This window comes from Osmerus eperlanus, chromosome 24, assembly GCF_963692335.1.
Source record: "Osmerus eperlanus chromosome 24, fOsmEpe2.1, whole genome shotgun sequence".
In the NCBI taxonomy this organism is placed as follows: domain Eukaryota; kingdom Metazoa; phylum Chordata; class Actinopteri; order Osmeriformes; family Osmeridae; genus Osmerus; species Osmerus eperlanus.
Genome location: NC_085041.1, coordinates 3,684,258 through 3,690,265, shown reverse-complemented (window position 1 = coordinate 3,690,265; position 6,008 = coordinate 3,684,258).

The following is a 6,008-nucleotide window of genomic DNA, read 5'->3' as shown; positions in this document are numbered from 1 at the left end:
AAGACATAACAACAAGCACACGTTTTGTTTTTTAACACAGTGACTAAACCTCGGAGAAGATGCCATCAACCCCCCCCCCCTCCCTCCAGAAATCCCGTGAAGATGATCTTTTTTAGCAAATAAAAGCGTGGGTATAGCACTCCCATCGTCGAAACACACTTCAAACAACATTGTAACTGTGATTGTGAACAGACGCCGACAGAAAAGGCCAATCGATCGGTTTACACCAAAAATGTAGGTGTGTTTGTCCCGGAGCTATATATCGTAAATACTATAATAGGCTGCTTACCAGTATTTCTCTTGTTTGTATGATTGTTAAGTTACATTCAATAATCTGCACGTGGTTTGTAAAACAACAACAACCTGTGAGAGATTCGAAGAAAAACGCACGTTGAGTAGATTCCATGGACGCGTGTTTGGAATTTAAGCAGGTGAGGTTGAGGCTGTCATTTAGGCCTACGCCTTAGCAGCCCATGCAAATAACAATAAAATAATATCAAGTCTCATAAGGATAAGTCATAAGCTTTGAGAATGTAAGAGTGTGAGAACATTTTCACTATATCTGGAAGGCATTTCAGTATATCCAGAAGTCAGTTCAGTAGTTTAGCAATTTTACAGAAACAGGAGCAAAACAGCTTTAAACTAGAATTAAATGTTTTAAATACTGGGTGACCAAGCAAACATATCTAGAAAAAGTCAAGAAAGCAGCAATTTGATTGAGGGCAAAGATTTTTTACTGTCGATTCATTTCTACAGCCCTGCCGTGAAATGCACCCCCAATTTACTTTCTGTTCTGTAGCCTATATCCCAGCATTATATTCTTACTCTACATTGACGGGACTAATATGAGTATCCAGAGTAAGTTTCAAGCATGTGGCACTTTCCTAATCAGAGTTAGCAGGCGGTGCATTTCTTGGCTTTTCTTTTTGAACCTTTCCCCCAACAATATCCAAACCTTTTTTCAAAATCAACCTTTCGAAACGTTTTTTTGTCATTCATGAAGTGAGAGGAGGACAGGACGACAGGAGGAAAACATTTTTTTGGGGGAAATAATTTTCAATCTTTCAAAACGTTTTTTCCCAATTTATTAGAAAATATATTTTCAACCTTTCAAAACATTTTTTTCCCCACATGTAAAGTGAAAGGAAAGAAAAAAGATCCAAGCTTACTCATCCTTATAAGACTTGAGTGTTTCATATATGAGTGTGTGAATGTGTTTCACATGTGAATGTGTTTCTTATGTTTCGATGAGAGCATTTCAGACATGTGGATGTGAGTTTTCGGTAGTATGAATGCGTGTGTGAACATTTCACATGTGAATGTAAATGCGTTTCATCTGTGTTTGTGTAAGGACAGTCTGAATTATTTCCTAAACGGCTCCTAATAAGCAAGCAAGTAAAAAATATACACACTAATAACATGACATGACTGACGTCAACGGTCCTGGATACCGTTAATTCAACAAGGAGTTACGGTGAGACAACGTCACACACACGCACCTAAGAGACAGACAGAAATCCCACGCCCCCTCACCCCCCTCCCCACCACCACACCCTGTTTAACTGGAAGTGTAACGGCATCGTTCAAGACGAAGGATATACGGTGTGTCGGACTGTGGCTCTCTCTGTGTGGCCCTAAAGCATTTCCTCATCCACTTTTATCCCTCTCCGTGGTCTATTAATCTGAGAACCAGGTACTTATCCTCATGGTGATTTATCCTCATATAAATCTGATGACATACAGATGGGATTAAGGCATTGGCATAGACAGTTGGGTTTATAGTAAGGGTTATGATTGGTGTCAGGGGTCAGTGAAGGAGGATTGGTTAAACACTCCCCCTAACTCTAACCTAACTGGAATTGAGGATTATGACATGGGACTTGAAAGCTTCTGTTTGGCTATTATTTTTTTAAACTCTGTATTGATAAATATTCTCTGCGATTCCGTTCTTGTTAATAATTCCGTAGACGTCTGTAAGTCTCTTCAAAAACCAATTTGTTTGTATTGTTAATCAGTTTCGGCCTAATGGTTTTAATTAATATGATACTCAGTACTTGGAAATTAATTTTACATTAACACCCCCCCCACCCTAACCCATTCTTTCTTCTTTCAGTCTCACATCCTCATGCACATGGTGCTAACGTTGACTGGCACGATTGCTTTGCTGTGCCGAGCTGATGTGAATCTTTCTACACACACTTACACTTACATTATTCATGTAATATTCCTTTGTGAGCAAACACAGTTTCATAGCGCGCGCTCTCTCTCTCTCCCTTTTTTTCCACGTTACCCACTATAGATATTCCACTTTGTCTTCCATGGCAAAACATATCTACGAAAAAGAAGTATCACATTCTGTATAATACATGTCTTGGGTGTCTGCCTTGTATTCACTGCTGAATCAGACCTGTAGCACAGCAGAAGAGATTAAATTAGCTAGGGCAGAACAGTGCCTGCACTGTGTGTGTGTGTGTGAGAGAGAGACAGAGAGTGAGAAAGAGAGGGATGGACCACGAATGAATGTGTCCTCACCCCTCAATCCTCATTTTCCTACCCCGGTACACATCTACACTTGTTATCTCATGACAACTCCCCAGGCTCGTTTGTTGTTTGTATGCATGACAGATACCTGGTGGCAAGCTGTGCATCATCAAGTCCAGATGACCTCTTCCACAGTAGACAGGCCGTCATCACGTCAATACATAGCAGATACTCTGTTACATGATTCACCCACAGCTTCTATGCGTAGCTTCACGTCTTAAACAAGAGACTCACTCCATCAAAAGCGGGTGTTTGTGGAATGGAAGTGGATGTTGTTTATATGCTGTGAACTGCATCTCCAACCGTGCGTTCTTGCTGAATAGGGCGAAATCTCATTCAAGTTATCTTGGTTATATAGACTTGATTGAACTGGGCTGCGAGAGAGTGTTAAGAAGACTCAGCACAAACATACTGTACGCTCTCCCTTCTCCTTAAGTTATACGGCTGCATATGGATGAGCTAGCTCGTTACTACCAAAAAGATGAAGAGAGTGAAAGAGAGAGAAAGAGACATAGCTAGAAAGAGAGAGAGAGAAATAGGCCTGGCTTCTTTTGAGTGCCTCAGAGTGCAAAGACAGTTATTTAACGTGAAATATACTGCTAGCTATAAGGGGAGCCCTCCTCTCTCCCATTGAGACTTCACTGCTATACTGTTCCCACTCTAACAGCAGATGTAAATACACTGTAGAGCAATGAGAGTAATTCACACAGATGCTGCTCTCCCTGGCCATAGAAAGGCCGTTTGCAGGACCATAACAGAGAACTTTAATGAACTCCTTATGACTCTCAAACTGTCTTTATAAATTTTCACTTTCAGGGGTTTGGAAAGCTATAGCTGAGTGGAAACCCACCCAGACTTTAAAGACAGGGAGAGTAAAAAGGAGAGGGGGGGTGGGGGGAGAATAAACAGCTATTTATATGCATCATGGGGAAACTCTATGCAGGGCAGAAAGAGCTGTGTGTGCGTTTCTGCCTGTCCAGGACCGTACTCTTTTGCTGTGCTCTGCAGTGTGGGACTGGAGTCTGGAGTCAGTCAGACTCTTGTCACAGAGATAACACAGCCCGTAAAGTATTTGTTGAGGATTATAACATACCAGATTTTCCACATGACTAGACTCCTTCACATTCATCCTTTTTTTTTTTTGGGGGGGGGGGGGGGGAAATTTCATTGAGATGATCAGACCATAAGTAAAACCCTGTCTGATATTTGGATATCAGAATGAATGAAGCAACTGATCTGAGTGTTTGTGAGGTCCCAGGCATGGTTACATGCCTGTGTCGCCGTTTTAGTGGTGAACTATCCTCCCAGGTGAATTCAGCCACTCTTTCACCCTCCTTTCTTACTCTCTAACAGGCCCTCTGTGGTGGAGATGTTGGCCTGGTTGCACCAAAGACTGAGGGCATCCAAGCCCTCCGAGCCAAGTGCAGAGACTGTACCACTGCAACACCAACACATGGTTTTATTTATCTTCTTAATTCTGCACACGTTGTCTTTGACATTTTATCTCATAACCGATATCGAACCTGCATGCTTGTATTGAACGTGTAAGATATGTGTTTATTTGATTCCTGTATTGTTTGTCTGAGTTATAGGGCCAATTATGACTGGGCTATGCTGAGGAGCCAGTGAAGATTGGATGAGAGAGTCTGGTTCAAATAAAACAATATTAATACAATATGTCCTACTGTACTCAGCAACAAATTGTAAAGTTTACATTTACATGTATTCATTTAGCAGACGCTTTTATCCAAAGTGACTTCCAAGAGAGAGCTTTACAAAAGAGCATAGGTCACTGATCATAACAACGAGATAGCCCCAAAACATTGCGAGTAGCCAAACACGAAGCATAATAAGTGCCAATGGGGAGAATCATAAGAGCATGTAGTTAAACTAGTTACAAATTAAACAACATAAAGTTCAAAGGTTCAGATTACCCATATGAGAAGGTACTGCATGTATATTAAAGGAGTAGTTCAGCATTGTCTACATTTAGCTTCTCCTATCATCAAGGTCACTTTAGTGCCAACTAAATTGTACACTAAGTTACATTCAGTCAATCATGTGGGAGGATACAATTTCTTCCCTACAATAGTTTACCAAGCAGCCTATATGTACAAAGTCACATGTAGGCAACTCAAATTTCATATGGGTTAGGTAATTTGCGGTTTTGTTAGAGGATGATAATGATATTTTACAGCCTACTTGGTGAGTGGGTGTAAATCACCTGTCACGGCTTACAACATTGTTGAGGGTTAATCTAATTCATAATGGGTTTGGATGCATCTCCCTTCTCAAATGGCGAATTAGCCCACTGTGTCAAAATGTACATTTTCTAAAAGACGATAAATCACGCATTTACCAGCTTTCGTTAGTCTTGATAAGACAGCCCATTGAGCATCAATGTGATTCCCACCTCTCAGACACACAGTAGATGGTGTTGATCCGTTTAGGCTGAACATGATCGAGCCCACCGGAACTTCACTTCGGCTACAACCTGGGGATTAGAGTCGAAAACAATTTTCCAACTCTCTGGTTCTGTCCCATTATCTCGCTGACAAGTAATTGCAACAATTCCTCAAACGGTACATTGAGAAGCTCCAAAGGTCCTTTGGAGGTTTAAATAATATCCTTGAACAACCCAACTAAAATATTTCAGGTTTTCATCAACCTAATTAGGCCAAATAAAACATTGTCTCGGTGATGTGTAGACGTACCCTATATTAAGTTATGTGAAGAGAAATCCTGATCAATGTTTAAAACGCTCAATAAGGTGTCCCGTGGTGGCACCCTATGTCTAGTAACGACATTTGAATTAACCTTTGTTAACACAGTTTAGTAATCATCGTCAGCGTCACTGTCATGCTCGCGCATCTTTCTGCACGGTCCCACATTAGTTGATTCCAGACAGACAGACAGTGGGAAGATGAACCGCAGATAGCCTGCGCAAGTCTAATGCAATTTATCTTTTTGAATCATCGATGGGGATCGAAGTTCATTAAGAATTCGTTCACAGTATAGTCTGCATCAGTAGACTGGACCGTGCTGACGTCGATCGCGTCAGCTCACTTTACCGAACCATTACATTGGTGAAACAGAGAGGCTTATTTTCATCTCCAAACTTTGTCAACGGATATCGTCTACATCAAAGCAATAGTCTACCCGTTTTTTATTGAGAACACGTGAACTAGCGGTCGCTAATTGGTGAACAGGAAATTGGACGACGAAAAACAGGTTAACTATCTCTTAAACGAAGACCTATTATCATCCTATTAAGTCAGCTATCTCTAGACACTTCAACCATTTTACTGTGTTTCTAACGGAGTGGAGATGCCCGGTGTCTGACTCAAAGGGATTGCGGTGAGGTTTCTATTCGTTTCAGGTAGGCCACCGTCTTTTTACAAGGTCTGTTCACCATGTTACCGTGTGATCGTTGTTTATATCTTTACGGATGAGCTCGAGTAACAAAA